General features: G+C 38.3%; 1 protein-coding gene and 1 long non-coding RNA gene across 8 annotated transcripts in view; one reads left to right on the top strand and one right to left on the bottom strand.

Annotated features, from left to right (window-relative positions):
- LOC125461447 (uncharacterized) overlaps positions 1-15,458 on the bottom strand; it is a 30,753-nt gene extending 15,295 nt beyond the window's left edge. The window contains exon 1 of the long non-coding RNA XR_007249497.2: positions 15,348-15,458. This is a non-coding gene — a long non-coding RNA (uncharacterized LOC125461447). The remainder of the gene's footprint in view (positions 1-15,347) is intronic.
- LOC125461445 (eyes absent homolog 1-like) overlaps positions 13,018-26,253 on the top strand; it is a 263,476-nt gene continuing 250,240 nt past the window's right edge. The window contains exons 1-2 of one of the 7 annotated variants that reach the window (XM_048550238.2): positions 13,018-13,265; positions 15,661-15,765. The gene's annotated coding sequence lies outside the window, so the exon portion shown is untranslated. Of the gene's footprint in view, positions 13,266-15,660; positions 15,766-17,011; positions 17,032-17,191; positions 17,688-17,884; positions 17,959-18,004; positions 18,297-26,253 lie in introns of those variants that run through there. The other 6 variants (XM_048550236.2, XM_059652749.1, XM_048550241.1 and 3 more) reach the window with 6 other exon arrangements.

Raw genomic sequence — 26,253 nt, 5'->3', positions numbered from 1 at the left:
CACTGCAAAGGATTTTTTTTTCTAAGCAGAAGGGTTGTTGTTGGAACATGAAATGCTTTGCCACAGGGAATAACTGAAGCAGAGAACAAAGCATTCATAAAAAAATTAGAAAAATATTTAAAGCAGAAAAGATACAGAGCTATACAAGGAAGTGGCATTGATTTTGTATTCATCTAACAGAGACTAAGCAGAGATGTAACGATTCTTTTCTGTGTTGTAAACTATTATGTTTCTCATAGCTCATTTCTTAGATAGTGTGGGCAATTCCTTACCTCCTTCAGTCTTCCCTTCTTCCTCTAACCTACATTCTTTTAAAATCCAAGCTTAATGTTACCTTCTTCTTTCTTCATTTATTTTAGCTACTACTTTTTTTATTCACAGGTGCCTTATGCTGATGACTCTGGCTTTTTGCCTAGTCTTTCCAATTAAAAGGTATTTTTAAAAAAAGCAGAACTGAAGCAACATAAATATGCTGATGATTCTATTGAGGAGATAACTAGCCACTTCTTGCTAAAATGACAATATTTTCCAAAACTAAAATAAAACTATTATGTGCTACGTATTAAAGAACTATTAAATATTGCTCCAAATTAGCAAGGTAAATTAGACTTACCAATGCTATGCATATCATATTTGAATGGCAATGTGAATGTCCTCATCTGAAGTTCTTGGAATGTCCTTCCTTAACTCCCGATGTGTTCCTCATCCTTGCCTACCTGAATAACCTTCCACATGCCATCTTTCCAACTAAGCTTTTGTTTCCTTGTTCTAATCTCTCTCTCTATTACTTTGCCTGTTCCTTTTCTTAATTTATTCATGACTCTCAGAATTTTTTATGTTAAATGGGCTAAACAGACTCAAGTTGTGAATGAATAAATATTAATAAATACTGGGGCACTGCCAGGTTGGTGTGTAATTAGGCAAAATATTAAAATGTGGTTAAGCAGCTCAATAGTTTAACAATAATAACTTGTTGTCCCTTTCTTCAAAGCAAGAAATCAAAAAGAATGGTAGATTCAACCTATAATCATAATACTCAGGCTTGTGAGCTTGAGTACACGGAAACCAGTTGCACACATTAATGCTTACTGTGTGTTTAGACTGGTTTCATTCTCATAATTTTAATTATGACAAGTAAATAGTGACAATTCTGAATAATGAGTTGTATGAATATATTAGCAAGGCTTATGACATTTGGGTACTTGCCTGTCAGAAAGCTGCATTTCTGTGTAAACATTGCTGTTTACATGTGTCAGCTGTAAAACCAGTTACTGTGAATAATTGTATTCACAACATGGTACTGTCAAAGAAAGTACATGTTGTGGGAAATGATGCTGTAGAATAATTTTTTATCACTGGTGCAACTGGTCAGAGTTCTCAAACACCTTTCATGCCTCCAATGAAATATGAACCAGAGACCACAAAAAAAAACTTTGAGTTTTGATGCTAGTATCAGAATGTCAAAGATCTCTCAGTTTGCACACAGACTTGCCATCAGGGATTTAGGAAATCAAGCAATGGTGGAGTGATCAAAAATAGAAATAGGCTAGCATATATTATGATCTAATATTGGTGAAGTAGCACAAAGCAGGGACCGGAACCTACAACTTACAGAGTTCAGGATTTTTTTTTCAGTACTCTGGTGTAATAATGTTTGAAATGTTTCCATGAGAAGTTCAGGATTAGTTTCAGCCTGACGTCTGGTAACACAGGTTGCTGTAACTGACGGGCTGTTTACTGGCATCAGTTTCTTCAGTGCAGACCCACTGGGCATTAGTCCATCATGCAGAATGGCTCTGATCCACAGTGTGGATCCAAACAGCTGCAAAGAGCTTGGAAAACATTTAGGGAATGTGAAATTACATTTTTTACATATAAGATGTGAATGATTCAGATTTTATTAGTATTCCAAATAAAGTTGGTCTGGAATTGCCATCAAGTTGTTTTATGATGCACTGTCCAGTGCATGAAATATACAGATGTTGCATCAAAAAGTTCTGCCCTGGCAAATTTCTCCAGACTACCGTCCATGGATACATAGGAGTGAGAGGCCCTGTAGACAAGGTAAGGGAAATTGACCTGATTTTAGAGTATGTTTTGGTAGAGTAAAGAAGTGCAAATATGTTATGATACAGAATGTGAATGCGCTATTTTTATGCAGTTGCACATCTGTAAGTAGGATTAGTAAACCTTTGACTAAATATTTCACAAGGCCTTCCAGATATGTACCTTTGAAATATCCTTAGTTGCAAATAGAATGTACATCTATTGATGTCTCAGTCGAATGTTAAAATCTCTAAAGCTCAATAATCATACATTGTACGGAAATAAAATACTGAACACTGCTTAAAATGAAGAGTTTTTTAAAAGTCAACTAGTTCTTAATGGTTGGACCTACAATAGTAGAATCTCTTGATACCATGTAGCTGAGCTGTGTAGTTTTGTCTCTGAGAACCACAACTGCTTTGGAAACGAGCACAGAATCATTGGATAAATGCATTACGGGTCAATCATTAGCTGGAAAAAAGAAAGATCAGCGCTTTAAGAATGACTAGTCATTGGATTTTTGATGAAGTAACAAACCTGCTGCAGTAACCTATCTTTCCCTTTGTTGAATTAAAGCCAAACTGCATATGTTGCCAATTTAGTTTTCTATTTCCACTTCAGCCCTGTTCCTTTCCGTCCTCTACTTCCTACAGTGTTCCAATGAAACTCAGTGAGGAACAGCTTTCTGGTTTTCAATTGGCCATTTTGCAACTGCCATGTTGAGTTCAAAAACTTCAGATCATAACCACCAACTCATACTGTCTCAGGAGGCTAGGCAGCATTAGCGGTGAGAAAAACAGAGTTAACATTTCTAACCCAAAATGACTCTTCCTTGAATTTATTTTCTTTTTTATATGACTACCACCCCTTTTTCCTTGCACAGTACCCCTTCAGTCATTTAAGTGCTCCTGTCCCCCATCCTATCATACGCATTGCAGTGAAAAAGGGTCACAAGAGTATGAAGGAAACACCTGACAAGTTAGTAGTAAAAGGCACATTTTAGTAGGCATGAAACTTGAAACCATAAAGGGCCATATCAGCAGAAATGTCTAGAAAGGAACCTTGTACATCCTAAGCATTGGCAGCAAACTAGAGAGTACGAACAAATTACTGTAGACAGGATAAGGGAAAGACCAAGAAGAGAAGATGTCTGTTTATTGTATAAGAATGAAATGTAAACAATGTATGCTTATGTGATCACAGAGATATAAAATTTGAATGCATTTTGGTCAGGCAGCAGACAGAATTGGGAAAATTCAGACAAAATTCTGTTTAGTCTATCTAAGATTGAGATTGTTTGAATAAACATGAAATTAATCTGCATACCTGATTTCTCCTATGTTCTGTATCAGGAGAAATAATCACAACAACACCGATTTTCTTTCCACACCACTTTCTCACAACCCTCCAAAGTTTCCTTGGCTCTGTCCTTTCTTATAAACCATTAAATCTCTAACTTATTCCAGTTCTGATGAAAGATCATTGACTGCAATGTTTTTCTCTCCAAAGATGCTGCCTGACTTATTGCCAGGTAGCATCATTTCCTTTATTGAAAATGATTGGCTTTGCCTGAGCATTTCTTCCAAGCTTGTCTTTTCATTACCAATTTCCAGGAATTTACATTTTGATCTTTTTACATATAGCTTCATTGGATTGTATAATTCAAGAAGTTTTATTTATTATGACTCCACTGCTGGGGAAGACATTTGAATCAGAGTTATACTTAAATTATTTTCTAGAATAGCTTGCAAGAGCGAGTAATAAGGAAGGTAAATGGACTACTGGTCTTCATTTCAAAGAGAATGGAATATAAAACTAAGGAAGTTTTGCTGAAAATATGAAAGTCAAGCATAAAGTTACACTGTTGGGTGGCACAGTGGTCAGCACTGTTGCCTCACAGCACTAGGGACCCCGGGTTCATTTCCAGCCATTGCCGACTGTCTGTATGGAGTTTGTATGTTCTCCCCGTGTCTTTTGTGAGTTTCCTGTGGGTGTTCTGGTTTCCTCCCACAGTCCAAAGATGTAGGGGTTAGATGGATTGCCTGTGCTTTAAAAACAAATGCCCATAGTATCCAGGGATGTGCAGGTCAGGCAGATTAGCCATGGTAAAATCCTCGTTGAAATCACAGGGATGGGATGGGGATAGAGGTCTGGGTGGAATGCATTTTGGAAGGTCAGTGCAGACTTAATGGGTTGACTGCCCTCTTTCTGCACTGTAGGGATTCTATGATTCTATTCTGCAAGGCACAAGTCAGGCCACAGCTGGAGTATTGTAACTGTTTTGAGCCCCTTATGTGAGGAGAGGTACGTTGGCATTGAAGCCAGTCTAGAATAAGTTCACTGGGCTGATACTAAGTATGGAATGACTGTTTTGAGAGGAAAGATTGGTTACATTAGGCCGATTCTCACTGAAATTTGAAAGAATGAGAGGCAATCTCATTAAAACATACAAGATTCTTGGGGACTTGACAGAGTAGATGCGTAGGAGTTGTTTCCCCTTGTGAGACAATCTAGGACTAAAGGGCAAAATCTCAGAATAAGAGTTACACAATCAAGATAGAGATGAGGGGGACTTTCTTCTGTCAGAGGGTAGTGAATCTGTGGAATCCTTTACTACAGAGTGCTACTGAAACTGGGTTTTTAAGTATATTCAAAGCCGAGTGAGACAGATTTATAATAATTAACAAAAAGAATCAAGGGTGATGTGTAAAAGACAGGAAAGTTCAGGGTTATCAGATCACCCATGAGCTCATTGAAAGGAGGAGCAGACTTGATGGGCTGAAAGCCCAATTTCTGCTCTTATATCTTATTGTCTTAAAATGTCAAAAAGTTTCAATGGGCAGAACAGTGAAGAATTGCATTTATTTTTCACATAATCATACATGACTGTTTTGATGGGAAATGAAATAGAGATGGCATAGAATAAAGAAATGTATCCAGTCGTAGATCATTAGCCCTTTTAATATACAGTTGACTCTGATGGGATAGATATATAAAGTGAGTTACCACTTGAACTAGTTGTTTTATATGCAAAGCTAGAAAGATTAAAAAAAACTTGCATAAATATAACATTTTTATAGCCACCAGATTTCTTACATTCTTTAATATCAAAGAAGTGCTCACTTTTGAAGAGCTAGTACTATTTTAATGTAGAAAAGATAGAAGGCAATTTGCACACAGAAAACTCCCACAATCAGCAATGTGATAACTGAAGTGCTTTTAATGAGGTCAGCCAGCTGGACCCCAAAGGATATGAGTTCCCTGATTGGGCTGTTAACATGGTCCAATGAGGAAACCCTGGCTGACATAAAAAGGTTGAGTTTCAGCGATATTGACACTCTGGTAGCTGACTCTGAATGAGGCAGTACTAAAGTCAAGGTCTGTTCACATGTAAATAAAGGGTAACTTCATGAAGGAATACCGGCCTGTATGGAGCTATTTCAATAATGGCCAGATAATTTGATTTTTATGAGGGATAGTTGAGAGATAAATTGGCCCAGACACCAGATATAACCTGCACCTTTTTGAAATTATCTCACGGGAGTTTTTACTTTCACCCAAGCATGCAGAGGGGCCTCAATTGAAAACATTGTACCCACAATGCAGTACTGCTTTAGAAGTGCACTGGAGAATAAGTCCTAATTGTGCTCAGGCCCTAGAGGGAGAGTAAAATCCAGAATCCTGTGATTCTGAGTTATCTAACTGATTCACAGCTCATGTACAACACTAACCTTCTGTCTTCAATGGCAACAGTTGCTCTCTTATGGAGCTTGGTGTTAAAGTGTTATGTCATTTGACTCACACTATACATCTACTTCAATTATAGCTTAAACTGTAACAAAAGCATTACTTTGCTCTGTAAACCCTACATTCACGTCATTTTACAGAGCACCTTTTCAATCCCTTTAACTGAGTTAAGTCTTTATGAATTTTAGTTTGAAGCATAACTTGACTTATTTCACATCAACTTAAAAGGTATAGAGCAGTGGGTCCATTTGACTGAAACGTTCTATTCTGCCTTTCCAAATCAGAAACGTTTTTATTTTCTATCCTGACTGTTCACTCAGTATCTTGTGTCCAAAGCCAAGTTGCTTTTAATTAAGATGTAGAGATGCCAGTGTTGGACTGGCATAGATAAAGGCAGAAGTCACACAACACCAGGTTATAGTCCACGATGTTTATTCAAAACCACAAGCTTCATCAGGTGAAGGACTTCCCTGGTGTTGCATTACTTCTAGTTTTTAATTAAAATTGACCAGCACATCTTTATTGAGAGAGCAGACTTCATCCACCTAACTGAGCTCAAATGAATAGGACTGCGGCTGCAGCAGTGAGTCTAAATGGTAACTGAAACACACAATTGTCTTTTCATGTCTACAAATTGCTGACTCAGATGTCCGTCTAAAGTCTATTATATGTTTGCAAGTTTTGACTGAAAAATATGTTTCAAAATAATACGTCTAAATGATTTCCATAGAAAAATTGGTCTAAAAGATCTAAAAGTGTAACACTAGTTACTGCAGTTACACTAGTTGCTAGTGTTTTGATTACATTTATGCCCAATAATCAATTGAACATTTTTCCATATATATTTATGCATGTGGCCTTAATGTTACATCATGAAAATGTCAATTTTTGATACTTCATATGAAATTTTTTCAACTATTTTGGTTACTGCCTTCAATAAAGCAGCAAACAAAAGGATTCCAATAAATGCTTCATTATTTTATTCACATTTCTTCATCAACAGAATACTGACAGGAATTGGGTTTACCTCTTATGCCCACATACGGCCTCCTTTATTTACATCTCATTTTAATATTTGGCACAAACATTTAAATTATGGTATACAAACATTAGGTTACAATAAAGCATTTGTTTGATATACTGGCTTATGAGTGCTTAATATTTTCATTGGTATTTCCCTGTTTGCTAGCTTCACATGTTAAAGTAAATCGATGCAGTCATTACAACACCAGCAGAAGACTGTTGTGTGAAATATACTATACATCTATCTGCTTTGAGAACATTTTGTGTTTTGTTAGGCTTTGGTTTGGTTGTTTTCTCCTCAAAGTCTGTAATTCTGATGAGGGGGGTGAGAATTTGATTTGATTTATTGTTGTCATATGTACAGAAACATATTGTTTTGCATGCTTTACAGGCAGATTGTACCACAGAATATGCATCAGGTAGCAGAACAGAGTGCAGAATACAGTGTTACAGCTGTAGAGAAGGTGCAGAGAGAGAGATCAACATTAACATTTGAGAGGTCTGTTCAGAAGTCTGATAATAGCAGAGAAAATGCTGTTCTCAAATCTGTTTGTACATGTATTCAAACTTTATAAGCCTAAGTCGTGAGCCAAAGAAAAATAATCCGGTGCAATGTTGATTCCTTCCCTTACAAAGAGGCATTTTGAACTTGAATAATACAATTAATTCATATTTTATTTGACTGACAGATTCCCTTTTGTATTTTATGGGTCAGGCATTCAAAATTCAGGAAGACGTAATAACTGTTTCCTGGTATTCAATACAAGACTGGTATTTTTAAAACTATGAAAGTTGGATAAATCATTAGACGGCAGTGGCAGGAAAGCAATCAGTAGGGATCATCAGTTTGACATCCCTCAGAGAAAGGAGAAAAATGTTCCTAGAAATTATATCACGCAACATTCATTCCTTTTTCATATAATTGGTCCAATAGGGTGTGTAGCATGTCAGTACTCATTCTGTGTCAGATTCTCAGAGTATTGTCTAAGAACGTAAAATAATCTGGAGTGCGAGGGTTGGAAAAATACAGAAAATGTTAAAAATTTCAACAAGTAGTTTCTACCTTACACTCATTCTCAAGTGACTGAAAAAAATAGTTCATGCTTATGTTGATGCTCTCGTGCTTTTAAGAAAAGACAGGACCCTGGTTTAGGTGTTTTAGAGTATTGTTGATTTCACAATAACTCTTTTATCGAATCGTTCACATCATGTACTACTTGCGTGAAATTCAGTTTGTGCTAAAACTGTGCTCAGTGTATTAGTTACTAATCTGTCCTAGTAATTCATTCACGAGCCAATTTGAATACTCTGCATTAATTGTCTTAATACTCAGGTCATTACTAACTCTCATGCCTTGAATACAAAATGCATTAGCACTATAATTGAACATAACATTCAACCTATTTGTTCAAAGGCATTTGAGCTCCATTGGAGTTCAACTTTATTATTCATCCAAATACTGTACATAAATGCATGTCTTCCTTTAATAGTTCAACTGTCGCATTCAGCTTGCTGCCCAATTATTATGTGATTCTTTGCATGCACCAATTGATGACAACTTTGTTTTTGTCTGATTCTTTTCCTGTTCAAATGTGCAAACATTGTGCTTTCCAAATTATGATTTGATTCACTTATGACAACTAGCTAACAATGTTTGCTGCCACATGGCAGAGTTACTGGCACTGACAGCCATAGACCTGCTACATTAACATGGGAATGTCAGTGCTGATTCTGTTTCTTGTAGAGATCCCACATACCCTTGACTGTAAGACTGCAGCCTGTACAGCTCAGATTACAGCTCCTTTAAATAGTAAACACTTTGACCTTCACTCACAAAATGCTTGAAGGATGGCTGAGCTTCTTTCTTCTTCCTCTTACTTAACACTTTAATGTTGTTTAAATAAAATTCACAGTCAATTTAAACTGTTATCGTAAGGGCTTTCATTCTTTTGAATTTGTTACTGTAGGAGGCATCCTTCAATTGAAATGATTATTGTGGGGACCTTTATTCAGTTGATATTGTTACACCAGGGCCTGTCATTCAATCAACATTGTTACTGTAAGATACCATTATCTAATTTTCAGAGTGGCTTAAGAAACTTTCATTCATCCGATGCTAAGAGGTTTGATTCTGGCAAAAAAATGTTAGCAATTCTTTTAAAAATATTTTTACTGCTGTGTTGCACAACTACTATCTTGGCTGAGGTCAAGGGTATTGTGTTTATGAAGCAATCAGTACATGTCATACGGTTTTCAAAAAGAGACTGAATTATCCCATGGTGCCTAATTCCAGGGATGGGGGGTATTTTGAACCTGGTAGAATATAGTTTCTTAGCCTAATCTATGGCACAGTTGCTTGGGTATTTGTGTTTCCCATCTATATGATTGCGGAAGCAAATTAATTGAAATGACTCGAGCAACAAACAATTTGGATAAGAGTGCACCTGCAGAAGTGCTGTCCTTAGGAAAGTAAAAGGCAGTGTGGATAAATGGGAACCTAACCAAATTGGCAGAAGGAATAGGGAGAAAAAAAATGTCTAGATGTAAAAAGCATGAATAGAAAGAGATTGCAGAACTCTGAGGTACAGGGAAATATGGTTGCCCTGATAAATTAATTACCTAATGTTAGTATGTAGGTATATACTTAGCAAGTAATTTGGAAGGTGAATCAAATTATTACAAGTGCAATGAAATATAAAAGCAGGAATGTTTTGCTACTGTTCAGCGAGGTGTTGTTGAGACTAGATCTGGAGTATTGTATATAGTTTTGGCCTCCTTATTTCAGAAAGAATATTAATGCATTACAAGCAGTTCAGATACTTTGTAGTGAATGAAACCTTTGAAGAGCAGGTGAGCATGCTGGAATGGATAGAGATAGAGGAAGCTGATGGGCTGAAAATTTTGTCAAACATTAAGATTGACAAGTCGCCAGGCCCGGACCAGATTTGTCCTCGGCTGCTTTGGGAAACGAGAAATGCAATTGCTTCGCCGCTTGCGAGGATCTTTGCATCCTCGCTCTCCACTGGAGTCGTACCTGAGGACTGGAGAGAGGCAAATGTAATTCCTCTCTTCAAGAAAGGAAATAGGGAAATCCCCGGCAATTACACACCAGTAAGTCTCACGTCTGTTGTCTACAAGGTGTTAGAAGAAAGGATTCTGAGGGATAGGATTTATGACCATCTGGAAGAGCATGGCTTGCTTAAATGCAGTCAACACGGCTTTGTGAGGGGCAGGTTATGCCTCACAAACCTTATCGAGTTCTTTGAGGATGTGACTAGAAAAGTTGATGAGGGTCGAGCTGTGGATGTGGTGTATATGGACTCCAGCAAGGCATTTGATAAAGATCCCCATGGTAGGCTCATTCAGAAGGTCAGGAGGAATGGGATACAGGGGAACTTAGCTATCTGGATACAGAATTGGCTGGCCAACAGAAGACAGCGAGTGGTAGTAGAAGGAAAATATTCTGCCTGGAAGTCAGTGGTGTTCCACTGGCCTCTGTCCTTGGGCCTCTACTGTTTGTAATTTTTATTAAGACTTGGATGAGGGGATTGAAGGATGGGTCAACAAGTTTGCAGACGACACAAAGGTTGGAGGTGTCGTTGACAGTATAGAGGGCTGTTGTAGGCTGCAGTGGGACATTGTCAGGATGCAGAGATGGGCTGAGAGGTGGCAGATGGAGTTCAACTTGGATAAATGCGAGGTGATGCATTTTGGAAGGTTGAATTTGAAAGCTGAGTACAGGATTAAGGATAGGATTCTTGGCAGTGTGGAGGAACAGAGGGATCTTGGTGTGCAGATACACAGATCCCTTAAAATGGCCACCCAAGTGGACAGGGTTGTTAAGAAAGCTTATGGTGTTTTGGCTTTCATTAGCAGGGGGATTGAGTTTAAAAGTCATGAGATCTTGTTGCAGCTCTATAAAACTTTGGTTAGACCGCACTTGGAATACTGTGTCCAGTTCTGGTCGCCCTATTATAGGAAAGATGTGGATACTTTGGAGACGGTTCAGAGGAGGTTTACCAGGATGCTGCCTGGACTGGAGGGCTTATCTTATGAAGAGAGGTTGACTAAGCTCGGACTTTTTTCATTGGAGATAAGGAGGAGGGGAGGGGACCTAATTGAGGTATACAAGATAATGAGAGGCATAGATAGAGTTGATAGCCAGAGACTATTTCCCAGGGCAGAAATGGCTAACACGAGGGGTCACAGTTTTAAGCTGTTTGGAGGAAAGTATAGAGGGGATTTCAGAGGTGGGTTCTTTACACAGAGAGTTGTGAGAGCATGGAATGTGTTTCCAGCAGCAGTTGTGGAAGCAAGGTCATTGGGGACATTTAAGAGACTGCTGGACTGCTGGACAAAGCATATGGTCACAGAAATTTGAGGGTGCATACAGAAGATCAATGGTCAGCACACCATCGTGGGCTGAAGGGCCTGTTCTGTGCTGCACTGTTCTATGTTCTATGTTCTATATGCAACTGATACCAAGAATAGGGGCAGGGAATTATGTTGTGAGAATGGGTCGGTCCAGCTGGGCTTGAATCCAATGGAAAATAAGAGGTGTTGTTATTGAGACATTGAGAATCTGTAGGGATTTGACAGGCTGGATGTCAAAAGGATATTTCCCAAAGTGGGAGAGTCTAGATCTAGGGGACACAGGTCAGGCTATGATAGAGGTGAGGAGAATTTCTTTTCCTCAGAATGCTCTAAGTCTTTGGAACCATCTTCCCTAGACATAAGTGAAAACAGAGTCATTGAGTATCCATATGGCATGAGTAGATAGATTGTTTCTAACAAGGAAGTCAAAGGTTCTCAGCAGAAGATGAAAATGTGGAGTTGAAGCCAGAATCTGATCATCCATGACCCTATCGAATGGTGGAGCAGACACAGAGACTGAATGGCCTACTCCTGCTCCTTATTCATATGTTCACCTGCATGTTTCATGCTGCACCATTTGGTAAAATACACAGGGCTTCTGCATTCACCAGGTTAAGAAAGCAGACATTTGAATTCAGTCTTTGTCTCTCACGTCAAGCTCAACTGTGGGATCGCAATGACATTTGTTACATTGGTTTGCAATCATCACTTGCTAAGACAGTAATAATGCAAGTATTCAATGGTGTTCTCCGAAATCATCAAAATATCACTTTATCTGGAACCTATAGTTTTCCACACGTGGTTAAGATTCAAGCAAATTGACCAGTTTAAAATGTGCAAGGTCAATAGGTCAATATACCAAAAGAATATCAGCCAATGGGCCAACACTATCAAAAATTACACAAAATCAACGTGAATCAGAGCCTTTGGTGGCGAGATTTTGTTACTTTTTACATATTTACAGTTGATTTCCCTCTACTACTTACATTGTCTGGTACGGTGGAAGTTCCTTTGTGTTTCATTTTAACACAGTCATTAATTTAGTTAAAATAAATAAGTTGTCAAGTTCATTAAATCGCGTACAAACGCATATTTTGCAAGCGTGTTGAATAGTGCACTATCAGAGGAATCCAAACCCCATCATTTTGAACCCAATTTAGGGCCTACAAGGAAAAGAGCTATTTTCCTGCTTTCAAGCAAATATTGTTGCTCCTTCTCTCGGTGCATTCTGGAGAATTGACATTTGAATTTTGACGGGGAAGATGAAAGTAAAAGTCGTCGAAGCAACAGTAAATTTATCTGGCAGCGCTTCAGAACTGTCCATTCTCAATGACGGCTTTAATGAGTATTTTCTCGCATCTTCTGCAGCCTGGAAATTGCGGTGCGCGATTAGAGCACAGGAACATTTCACAGGCACATTTGAAATGTCTCTGTCTGCTCACTGTTCATTCGATTTGTGATTAACGCTTTCGTTAAAACCGTACGTTAATTTGCTGGGGAAATGGCGGCCTATTTCTACATGGACTTCACTAAATTACTAAACTCGCGCGTTTTTCTGCACTCCTCATTAAGTCTGCAGTGTTAGGAAGCCACCAGGTTTCTTGACGTTCTTTAGCCCCGTTAATAAAAATATGAATCACAAAATTATGAAGTGGGGAATTCATTGCAAGCACGAAAGAAAACTACAGAGAAATTGTACGGAATCAACCTAAAATCTGGCAGAGTTGGGGTCCAATAAATATTCAGTGTGATTTGGCTGTAATCTTATCTCGATCATTTTCGGTAATGCTCGGTTTATTTGAAAACAGAGGATTATTTCCGCTTGTGTTGTTGTTCCTGAGAGAAGAAGGCCTTAAGGGCTGATCATTTTACCCTGATTTCCCTTATATGGGAGGCGGCCGTTGTAGCCCTCACAAGCTGTCAGAGACTCAAGTTAAAATCTAGGTGTGCACAGCCTGTGTTTGACGGAGCATGTTGCTGGCTTCGGGACTTGGAATAATACTGAGCCTTCACCATGGAGCTATTCCTGACGTCCAGCCGCCCACTATCAACTGTATTCTTCAACAGTGAGCTAGGTGAGTGGCAAAGTTTGATGTCTATATTGTTAAGATTAGATTTTGGGTGCGTGTGAACGCTTTGCTCATTGACTGGCTGAACTTGACCCTGGCACAACGCATTCAAAACACACTCAGCAATCTCGGGACTCTGGGCAAGACTCGGATTTCAGAGCTGACGGCAAACTGCTGCAGGGTTTAAAATGCACACGGGCGCCTTGCTCTATTCAGTTAGGATCTACATGCTCAGATTTTGTTTTGCTACCCAACATTTTGCCGAGTGTCTTTTTTGAAAACATACCCCGTCAAAAAAGTCTAAATGATGTTCCGCTTGAAAACAAATCTCTTAGCTATGAAATAGCATTCTAAGGAGATTTCACCTCCAGTCGACTGTTATGACATTGCACTGTAGTACTGCAGGAATGGTACAGGCATTAAAGAGAGGTGGATTTTAGAGATGCAGAATTGTGGCATTTTGTTCATGAGAGGCGCAGCGTTAGATTCTAATAGACACAGATACCATTCAATGAATGATATATAGACAGCAACAGTTTCAACTGTAAAAACGGCTTGTGTGGCAATGTGTTTTCTGGAGATGCTAAATCAGACAGAAATCAACAACTGTATTATTTCTCCCCTCACCTCCATACCACCCCTTCCCCCTTCCCCAATGTCTCCCTGTGCCTTGTACCATCTGCAGCCTCCAGAGCCGGCCTGCTCCTTGGCCTCTGCAATGCTGCTGTGAAACCAGACACTGCCAGGTCCACATGACCAGCCCTGAAAGTCACTCTGCCTCCCGGTTCTCCCTTCCCGGTGGGCCCCCACTCAGCATCTCCCTGTGAAGCCTTGTGTCAGGCTCGGGGAGGGGGGGTGTTGCGGGAGAGGTCGCAGGTGGAACTGCACAGTTGCTCATCAGGTGCACCCTCGCTGCATGATGTGGCAAGCAACTGAAACCTCTTTAGCTGCGGTCTGTTCTTGTAGGTTAATGCTAATCTATCTAATTTAGTGTTCAACTCATCCCATCTGCAGCCGGGTACCGTACACAATCTCAGATGCTGCAGTACTTGCCTTTCATCGCTGAAGAATGGCAGGTTTAAATACAACCCTCTATATAGCAGTGTTGCTCAGATCATAACAGAAACTTCGATATTGTGTGATTTCCCGCTGGATTCTCTGTGACTAACAACTAAATAGTTTGGCAACTAAAAGGGAATAGGACAAAACGGCTATTTAAGACTAAAAATTAGAAAGTAAGTTTATGAGAAAGCAAAATACCGCAGATGCTAGAGATCTGAAATAAAAACAAAGCGCCGAAGAAACTCAGCGGGCCTGGCAGTATCTGCGGAGCGAGAAACAGAATTAACATTCGGAGTACATTGTGTTTCTTTATGGGACATAGTTTAATGCTTTGAATTGGAGATACTTCGCCAGAATTGGAGTTTGTTTGTTTTATATCTTGGCTTCCCACTGCATTCGATAAGCTCATTAAACCTGAGTCTGTTTTTCTTTTAAGCAATAGGGCTAATTGCTGTGCCTTCCCCGCAGCCCGAATGAAAAGTTGCATTAAGAGGGAATGTGGGACAGATAGAGGGCACGGCATTTCACTTCAGGTAGCGGCTTTGTCGAATTTACCTTGCAAATCATTTCAATTCAATTCGGTCTCTTCATTAGCGCCATAAGTTATTTCTGAAGCTTTTTAAGACTGAAATGTTTTCGGCAAATCTCGTGTAACAATTAACCTGGACCACGTGAAACGAGTATCCAAGAGCCATTCCATATTTTATCAACGGAACATGCACTGATGGATGAAATAAATTAGTGACTTTTTTGGTTGAGTGGGAGTGCTCTAGTTAAAGAATCTCTTTAAGGCAACAGTTTTGCACACACCAAACAAAAACTCAATGTGATTAAATAGCATCAGTGTGGCGGGTGGAAGTTACTTGTCACCAAATCACTAACACAACTAGTGAGATCTCTGGAGCAAGACTATCTGATCGGAACTTTCAAAACGGAGCAGCATTTCGACACCTGGTCGGCAAACTGAACAAAGCCTATTAATTTTTTGCTCGATTTGAAAACAAAAGCTCCCGAATTAAAACTCACCACCTGATCCCAAAATTTGAAGAGATTCGCCAACATTTGGACAGTGCGTGGTAGCTTCATTTAATACTGAGTAAGATGTGCAGTCGTTTGTTAAATTGCCATGCAGCGAAGAGTCGCGCTGTGCGAGAGATTTGTGAGCTATCGTTTATTTTAAGGAGGATTTGGGGTGGGGGGGAAAATCAATGGTTTATGAGCAAAGATCCGCAGCCCAGTGGCGCACACAGGCGTTTCGCACTTTCGAAGACTTGGGTTACAAAATTTGTGATTCATCCCAAATATATGATTTTCGTCAAATGTGCTTTGTTCATTAAAGAAATAGGGTGACTGCTTCAAAGCTGTAGATACCAGACTACAACACGTTTCCCGTTGAGTATTAAACGTGGCGGACATCAAAAGTGAATATTTCAAGAATGCAATAGTAAGGAACATTTATTTTTCTTCCCTCTTTTCCTGCCCTTTTTACAACCAAATTTCTTTTGAAAGTTCATATTAATTTATCAAGTTAAAATAAATTTTGCAGCCGACTTCGAAGCATTTTTTCGCGATGACACCCCTACCAACCCCCGAAAAAAATGTAAATATTGCACATAGACCCCTGTTCTGCTGGTTGGGAAACGGGTTATTTACAATTGAGATAAATGAAACGATTTAGGAACTTTGGGACAGGGCCCCATCACAGTTTACCTTCCAAACTAAGCAACCCCCACCACTGCCAAAATGGGTACCTTCATGTAAAAATCAAACAGCTCCACTAAGCAAAACAATAAGTGAACCCATAATGCTCCGTGCAGGAGCAATCTGTCTCTCAGCAAAAATACAGCCGTCCCCTCCCTACGACAATGTAACTGCGAAGCAGGGGGGAAAAAAACCCTGTTTGAGGGTTGTGCAATTGTCAAAGTCAGCTCAACCCAGAGGGTAGACTGATCTCTTTTGTTAATTCCAGCTGTTAAAAATTATGGAATCCAATTAACGTAAAAGTACACATATTTCTCAGAAAATGATCATTTTAGTAAGTACTTTTTTTGTCTAGACTGTCTATCAAAATGAGATTGTGGCATTTCAACAGAAGTGATTGACCTTAGTAAAGACCATTCTCTAACTGCCTTGTAATTCATTCATCTTAAGTCTTTGGTGTCTTGATATATTGCAAACAAATTATTATAAAGTATTTACTAAAATAATAAACCCAATGGAATAAATCACTGCGACCTTCTGAAATCCCAGTATGTCTTTTTTATGTGCGTGTGTGGCATAGAGTTTGTGTTTTCTTTTTGTAAATCACAGCCTTGGTCCGTTGATGAAATAACTCTTTCGAAGCTGAGCTCACTGCTCACCCACCGCACAAAGTGGGTGCCCCTTACCGAAAAAAGGCGTTGCCAAGCAGTTAAACCTTCATTGTATCTTTTCAATTACAATTTTATGATTTGCTTACTTTCGATGCACATTGCGCCAAAGTGTCAGGATTTATACATTTCTTTAAAAAAACAAACAGCATTTCAAACCTCCAAAAAAGGGAGGAAAATGGATACCTGAGACGTTTATTACAGACCATCTTAACTTGCGAAAGGTTTAACATTAAAATGGGGTTGGTGGGGTAATGAGGGGTGGGGCTGGGGAGAACCAAAATCCTAATCACTATTAGTATAGACCCAGTAGCAGTCTGATTAAGTAAAGAAAACAGAAGGTGAGGCTTTTCCTATTCAGCTGTCGGCTCTGCCTTTGTCTGAACGCTACAGATAATATCTAATTGAGCTTCATTCAAAGTCTGAGCAGGGGTTGATCAAGAGGAGAGGGGGGTGGGGGATTGGGGGCGCAAAGAGGCAGGGGATCGCAGTGGAATTTATCAATGGCTTCAGATCTTAGACATTTCTGGCTTTGCTGAAAGTCAGCTTGCATCCCTTGGGTCTGGGGAGAGCTGTGCAAAAGTCTGGTTTGGGACACTGCTTTTGCAGTCCGAGTGCAACATCTAACAGGCAGGAGCAGTGAGTTAGAGGCAGTCAGACAGTGTGCGTACACTGCCAGGGAAGCTTCTTTAAAAATGCACTTCATATAGCCTGAAGCACAAGTGAGATGTCATGGAGATGGAGACCTTCATCTTCATTTGAGAGCAGTACAGTAGAAGTTGAGTTGCCAAATCCACTAGGAATCAGGAGAGAAACCCAAAAGGGATCCATCAACACAACAATCGCTGCTGCAACCGTGAGTGTGTTCCTGCCGCTGTTAAATTGTGTGGAACAGCAAAGCCACTCTCAGGCTGTCGACAGTTCTGCAGAATACCAACAGCTGCAGGGTTAGTCTTTCTGCCTTGGAGACACACAGAAATATCGGCCTGGTTAGCGGGTGAGTAAACTGCCTGTTGTCTCTTGTTGCATTTTGGCGTTTTTACACACAGGTCATCAGCAAAATGTTGTTTTAGCATTAAAGAAAACAAAATCTTTTTCCGAACCGAACGCTGCCCTCAACTTTATGTACTAATGGTGAACTTCATTCCCCCTCCGCACACCGCTCCCCCCCCCCCCAACCCCAAACCCAGCTGTGTTACAAGGAAATGTTACTCGGGTACAGAGCTGCTGCCGTTGAGTGAACGCTGATGTATTATTCTGAAGTTCTGGTATGTTTCCAGTATTTACGATGCACACGCAGTCATCTACAAACACAGTCAGTTGGGATTTCGGCAGCAAGAATGAGAAATGTATTTTTATTTACGACAATCTTTAACGATGGTGTGAATAACACGCTGGAGCAAATGAACAACTCAACATGCCGAGGGCGCGTTGGCGAGCCTAGGAGTAAAGATCCCTTGCTAAACAAATAAGGAAAACAGTTACAGATAAAAACAGTTTGATTTTAAATGCCGAAATGCTGAGTTTTTTTTTGTTTTGATCCAGTTTCTGGTATAAATAGTGAAAAGATTTGCGAGGGAAAAGTATGGACTACATAAGAGTAAAGGTATTCATTGGCGTTGTATGTGAGGAGAATATAAATGCTTTAAATGTGCATGTGATATACTTGAGGAAAGTAAGGACATACCTGAATTCTTGAAAATAAGAAGAAGCAATGGAGGCTGTAGAAGTAGGTATGATACGTATAAGTTGAGAGGCTTGCTTACTGTGACCGTACATAATGTCCAACAGCGATTGCATACAAAGATTAGAAATGTGTATATGGGATTGACGGGCACATTTTTGTTACCCATACAACATTCTTCAGATCTTCACATGTCTGGATTCTGACTTCATCACAAACATACTTACCAAATTATTTCAGCATCTTTTTGTTGTCAAATTTAAGTCTTGCAAATTTTTGGCACGTTTCTACGAAGTATCATAAGTTTTTGTTTAAAAAATTACAACTCTTCCTGTCAATAATAACGATAATACGTAGGCATGACGCTGCAATGTAGCAGATTTTTTCAGCATTTTCATTTTTGCAATGAAAGTTTTCTGAAATGAGCAGTTTTATCGTGACAGATATTAAACACAGCAAAATAATGTATAGATTTGATATAGTGTATAGTTTGAAATAGAGTATCAAGATATCATTATTGAAACAAATGGACATGCAGAAATGCTGAGTGGAATTTTCAATCTAAACAATTTTATAATTTTAAAATTATGATATAATGTTTGACGCTAAACAGTACATCTTAAAATGATTTTCTCAAATTATTTTATGCATTCTAGGCTTTTAATTTTGGCTCAATAATATTTGTGAATCTTCAAAAACATTGAACAGACATCAGCTATCGAGCAGTTAAAAATTTAATTAGCACTGAGTGAGAAAGAAACTGGAATGAGGAGTTAAAGAAACTTCATGATGGAGACACTTGTTTAATGTGGAGGAAGTGAGCTATGCTGCAATATTGAATCTGAAATGATACTGTTGAAATGGTGTATTTTAGACAATCTGTGATCTGTCATTCTGGGTTATTTACAAGTGACTGACATGATCAATGTTTAAATATGCCCTTTTGGTGTTGGGAACCTGTGTAAGTAGCCAGACTACATTACAGATGGCTGATGAAAATCTTTATATCAAATGTTCAAACTCAAAGTTGCTTTGGAATAAAATCTAAACTCAATTTAACCAGAAAATATTTGTTTAATTATCTGATTAGTTTGTTTGCACGCAGTTATTATTTGCATTAGAAAGGAATATTCAAAATCCAGTCTTTTATAAGCTTGGATGTTTTACATCATAAACATGAAGTTCAGAGAGTTATTAAAAAGTCAAGGAAATATGACCATTTATTGACATCTCAGAGGCTAAAAACATACACAAAAAGAAGAATAGCCGATTTGCATTGAATTTACATTTTAAAGGTCCTTAAAAAGTGCACGACTCTGTGGGAAAGGGGACTTGTGGAAAATAACAGGTAGCCATAAGTGAGTCGTTGCACAATGTTTAAGGAACCCTTTTATACTTACAAGTCTCTGATTAGTGTGTAACATCTTTCAACAGCATGATTTAAAGAATGAAATTTATAAAAATTTTGAAAAATTGCCCGAGAATTGATCTGGAGTGTGGATTAAAGCAACAAACAGAAAATCATGAAACCTAGCTATTTCAAATTATATGTACTGTATATTTAAATGAAAGTGTTACATTGTCATAGTGTTTGGCAATAACTCAGGAATCAGACATGGAAATGCAAGTCTTAAACAGAAATTATTAAAGCTATAGAGGAAGGTGGTTGTTAAGAACCAGAACTTCTATTAGAAAGGCTTTAAATGTTCAGCAAACACATAGCTGCTGACAGAGGAGGAAACTCTGAGAAACTAAGGCTCAGCTCCTGGCTTTTAGTTTGTTTGCTACACTCCTTAGCTGAAAGATTCAGTCAGAGGACAATCAAAATACAGATAATTCAGCAAGACAAAGGGGCTCTTCTTTCCTTCCTGACTGATCATGGTGCTTCTAATGGATTTTCACCAACACCCTCTTCTAATCAGGTGAATGGAGATAAACTAGATTTAGGCGACAAATAATTATAATGGTGTCTTAATGACAGTGGAAAGGCTCAAATGTACTGAGCTGAAATTGCCTGGGTCAGCTGTGGTGCTCTTATTTCAGGGCTCTTAGAAACTGTCGTGGCTGGCCGCCTGATGAGGCCACAGCTTCAGAATGTAGAAAAATGAACAAAACAGAGCATTCCATGGCACTTAGCGTTTCTTGATTACTTTAAAAATAACTCATGAGTAGCAATGAAATCAATACTTACTATAGCAAAATAATTAAATGGCAAAAACAAATGTAGAGTTGGTGACATCTTTAATAACTTTATGATATACACCTAATCTACAGAAATTAATTAGTTCTGTGGCCTCCAAATGAAGATGATGATATTAATAAATAACCTGGCAGATTGTTTTATATGCAATACCCACTTTTGTCTTCTCCATAGCAATGAACTATAAAAACATTCTCTTCATGGATGGCACTAAACCTTATCATCTTCATTTCTTCATGTTGTCCAATCTTTCTGAATATTTGTTTTGAAATTTCATAAAGGGAAATTAGTTTTTGTAAAAAAAACCTTGATAGGCTTATATGTAAGAATTTTAAATCCACTCCCTGAGTTTGTCTTAGAAAGTTTAACTCCATTATTGAATCTTGTTGATCCTTATTTTAAAACGTCTGAAACAATGCTGTGCATTTTACTGCACATGCTGTGAGTCTTGGAATTAAAAACACAGTTACAATTTCAACATTTGTCTTTTACAGTAAATGTGGTTTAAGGTGATGGTATACTTTGACATCCATTTGTGATCTCATTTTCCATGAAATAAAAATCTTGCTGTACAATTACTTCAGTTACGACACCCTAACTGATAATTACTGTGCAGGACACCACAGTGCACATAGTCCCAGAATTACATGCACAAGCAAATTTGAATGGACTCTTCTACGTGTATACACAGGGAGCAATACAACAATTAAATTACAATACTTTTTTTATAGCTATAGAGTCATCTTGAGACTTCCTTTCATGATCGAGAACTGTCTGATATAATCACATTTCATGTGCTGTTATGATATGTTGGTACATTTTTTAACATACTTTATTTGTTATTTTTACGAGAGATTATACACAGAAATTTTGCCTCACACTTTGGAAAATCCATGCATCACAGAAGTTAGACAATCTAAACTTTATATATCCTTTAGATCTTTTGTGTAAGTTATGGCCAAAAGGAATTGCATAGCATTTTAAATCTTCTGGTAAGATTGCAATGGAGACAGAAAATTTTCATGCTATGTGTAACGTTCCAGGCCTCTCTGTTTAGTAGTAGTCAGGATTATTGATTATTTATCTATAAAGTTGGTTAAGATATGGCTTCCCAAATGACGAAGGTTTAAGCATATCATGATATTAAACTAAGCTGTGAAAAGATTTTTATATTTATTTAGCTTCACAATATCTTAGAGGAACCAAGAGTAATGCAGCAATCACAGAGCCATTATAATACACGATGTGGCATTGTGCCTCATAGGGAGATATAGGGTCAGATGGCCAAAAGCTGCGTGAATGAGGTATGTTTTAAGGAGTGTCTTAAAGAAAGAAAGGCAGGAGCTTTGAGGGGGAATTCCAGAGCTTCGATCTTTGAAAGCTGAAGGCATGGCCTTCAATGGTAAAGGGATAGAAATTGAAGATTTTTAAGAGGCCAGAATTACAGGAGGGCAGATATCTCAGAAGGCTGGGGGGAATTACAAAATTAGGGGAGGCCAGGCCAAGGAGGGATTTGGATGGAATAATAAGAATTTTAAAATGGGGGTATGGCTCTTTGTTAAGCAAATGGATTGTATCAAGGAAGATGATGATAGCCAGATGGGTTTTGGTACAAATTAGGACACAGGAGCAGAGTTTAGGATAACCTGAAATTTACAGATGGTTTAATGTTATGGAGGGTGAAGTACATGGTCAGAATAATATGTACTTGAAAGTTCATCCTAGGGTCAAATATGGTGGCCCCGAGATTCAGCCTCAGACAGTGAGCAGTTTGTGGCAGGGTCTAAAACAATGGATTCACTCTTTCCCCAAATTTTATTGGAAAAAAATTCTGCACATTCAGTTCTGAGTGTTGGACAGTCTGACAATTTAGAGAATTTGGAAGGGTTAAGAGAGATGTTGGTGAAATAAATTGGTATGCCATCATGTTACGTGCGGTCAGTACCACTTAATAAAGTTGCAAAATATTATTCAAATTTTAAGGTGGACAAACTGTGATGCAAATAATGTTGGAATTATTGAGGAGATTGCAATCACAGAAGATGGTGCATCATTGGATATCACTCATGAATGAAATTAGCGATGAACTGGAGCATAGAAAGAGGTTTGGAGACTGGGGCTTTGAATACTTGGTAGCATACTTGATTTGCAAAGTACTTGTAAATATTATTACTCTGTAATAATCAAAGTAAGGGTCATTTTTGCTCAAGGCTCTAAGTTTTTTTTAATCAGTTGATTTATTAGTTATAGCATGATTGTTAAGCAAATGGCATGCAGTTTTGGAAGGATTTTTGTCATGTACAATTTTTATCTATTTCAAGATGCATAGATTGAAATGTATGTACAATGAACACCAGCAAATCTGGGAGCATCACTAATAATATGTATTATTTCAGTGATTGTGTGGTGTAACTTATGTTGTCATAACAGACCTACTACGCATCATTACACAGACAGGTCACTTGTTTTCTATTACATTTAAATCATGGGCTGAGATGCTCCTGCAAATGTGGCTATATACATGCTTTCATATATAGAAAGTTGCTTCTTTGGTAAAAGCTCAGCCAGGCAGTATAAACAAGGTACTGTTTGGCTGGAACTGATGCTACAGTTACCAGTCCAAGTCACAAAGTTACTATGAAAATGCAGTGATAAAATGACGCTACACAGAAACGCATGGACTGAGTTATTGTACTTGTCATGAAATACTGCTGCTTCACTGTAGACATCTTGACAATGTGTGCATATGTGCTGACAAAAATACACTGATCGTTACACTGTATAAAAATTTGCTCACATTACAATGTAGGTAAGTATGACAAAGTTGCACTTAATTAATACATGGACAGTTATACTGTCATCAAATACAACAATTATAAATAAATTGACAGGTATATTTCACACTGATATAAAAATGTAAATTGTTACTATTGCTGTAAGTTGTCAGTCACAGTTATCACGGGACAGTTTGAAGCCATTTGGCCCATCAAACCAGCTTTCCGAATAGCATTGTAATCTGTACTTGTCCCTCATACTGTCCTTCTGGTTTACTTCATTCAGGTGCCATCTAAGTTACTTTCGAAACATAGTCTAATAAGGCATAAAAATAAATGCTGTAATATTTACATTGAGCATACCTGATGCAATGTGATTATGTAAATACAGAGGCAAAACTCGCTTACAGTTGTGCATAGAAATAAATAGGCTGGAGTTATAAATGAAGCCAAAAATGCTGGAAATACTCAGCAGGTCAGGCAGTAGAACTAAAGGGTCATTGACCTGAAATGTTTCCACAGATGCTGCATGAGCAATTGAGTATTTTCACCAGTTCTTGCGTTTATTTCAGATTTCCAACATTTGTAGTAATTTGGTTTCATACAGGGGCAAAACAGTAGTAAATTAAAATAATCATTTCATATATTGAGAAAGTAGCCATTGTCTCAACATTTCAAATTTGGGGCTCTGCTAAATATTGTTGTAGTTTGATATTAACATCAGTAAACTATTTAACAACACTACTCTATCAGGTGTCAACACATTTCTGCTAACAGACATTAGGAGTTGAGGTTCCAGTTGCTCACAGTGAGTTGTGCCATCGGTGACTGCACAAATGTTAACTCCAGGAACTGATTTGTTCTTTAAACTCCAGTTGAGAAACTTGAATAATGTTTAATCTTGTGGTGTCAAAGTCAACGTTTTACTTTTGGCCAAAAATTATCCTTAGATTTTCACGTTCTTGAATTCACATTCAGAGATTTGTTCAGTATTATCTGGGAGTGGCCTCGAGTTTAATGTCTCTTTGGAATTTTGGTGAGAGTACCATGTTAATGTGCCATTACATTCACCAAATGTCTGATGAGTACTGTAAAAGTGGATCAGTCTGGAACTAAGTGCTGCACTACCTACAAGTCTGGAAGCTCCATGTCCAGTTCAAAGTTTATGAGACTGGGAAAAAAAATCTTCACAGTGACAGGACCAATTTAGAATAAAGAATAGCGCAGCACAGGAATAGGACCTTCAGTCCACCATGACTGCACCAAAACATGACTCCTTTCTAAACTCGAATTTTTTTTTTTATCTTTGCACAGTCCGTATCCCTCGATTGCCTGCCACTTCATGTATAAGTTCGACAGTTTATCACGGTTCATAGGCAAACTCTGAGAGCCCTGATCTGGTGTTTTCATAGATCTCAGTGATGTCTCTCCCAATTACCTTTCCGTTGAATGTAGATCCCTCAAAAACATTAGCCATGTAAAAATACGCATCTAATATTTTGCCGAAAAATTAGGTCTCAAAAATTTGACTTTTGTATATGTACATAAGAGACTGTTAATTCAGAGACCCAGAGAATGTTCTGTGGGACCCGGGTTCGAATCCCGCCATGGGCAGCTGGTGGAATTTAAATACAATTAAATATCTGGAATCGAGAATCTAATGATGACTCATTGTTGATTGTCGAGAAAACCCATCTGGTTCACTAATGTCCTTCAGGGAAGGAAACTGCCATCCTTACCTGGTCTGGCCGACATGTGACTCCAGACCCACAGCAATGTGGTTGACTCTGAACTGCCCTCTAGGCAATTAGGAATGGGCAATAAATGCTGGCCTGGTCAGCAACACCCTTATCCCATTAATGAATAAAGAATTTAAACTTATAAGATGGATGCTGAATCTACTTGTATTGAGATGCAGTTTGGCCATTTTATGTAGGTATGAGAGCAATTGAAATGTGTGTATCAAGTATATAGATGTGGTAATTAGTGTTTATTATGTACTTAGGATTAGATGACTCATGGTGAATGTCTAAAATTAGATGCAGGATATTTTTTGAGCATAAAAATGAAGGACTGCCTGATGGCTATTTATCCAGCATCTAGGAGTGATTGACAGACACATCATGTTTACTAAGGACATAAATTATGGGTGACAACACTTCATGTTTAGTAGGTGTCTGCTAGCAGATAGAAAATTGCACCCCATATTAAGGACAGTCTCCTATTGGCTTTCAGCTATTAAGTAGTAGTTTGTAGGTGATTTGAAGATGTCGTGGGAACTCCTGAACCTCCAAATTGGCATCATGTGTGACAGTATGATTTCTGACTATCTGTTCGGCTCATGATCCTGTTTATAGATATTAATGTTTTTATATCTTTGTCTGAAAATTCCGTTGGCTAGAATTGTGAATGCCGAGTTAATTTAGATCTGCTAAAAATAAGTTACTTTTCCTAAACCACATCAGGTAGGCCTTAGATGTGCTCAGCAACAACAGTAAGGGCCTTATTTAATTAGTTGTATTGCCACATAGTTAGATTGAATTACAAAGGAGGTTTTTTGTATAATAAGGATTCAATAACTTAAACCCATCTGTGTCAGAGCATTGGACTAGTGTACAGATGCTACATTTAGCATATGTATATGATAAGGAATCAAAAGTAAAGAAATCATATTGATGAAAGTAGTTTTAATGTAATAATGTTGACCCAGAATTTGCTGGAGTGACGCTTCTTGTCACGGGCCCAGTTTGTTAGATCTTTTCCTGCACACTTCAGCTGGAAAAACTGTTTATGTAGCAAATGACTGGAAGTGTGAGCTGGTAATGGTGCAGCAAGGTCAATGGGGCTTCTGGGACCTTGGTGTACAATTGGAGCAACAGTCTATCTCCTTAACTAACGACATATA

The sequence above is a fragment of the Stegostoma tigrinum genome, chromosome 19 (genome assembly GCF_030684315.1).
Source record: "Stegostoma tigrinum isolate sSteTig4 chromosome 19, sSteTig4.hap1, whole genome shotgun sequence".
NCBI lineage: Eukaryota > Metazoa > Chordata > Chondrichthyes > Orectolobiformes > Stegostomatidae > Stegostoma > Stegostoma tigrinum.
The sequence above is the reverse complement of the archived record's forward strand: the minus strand, read 5'-3'. Positions and strand labels throughout refer to the sequence as shown.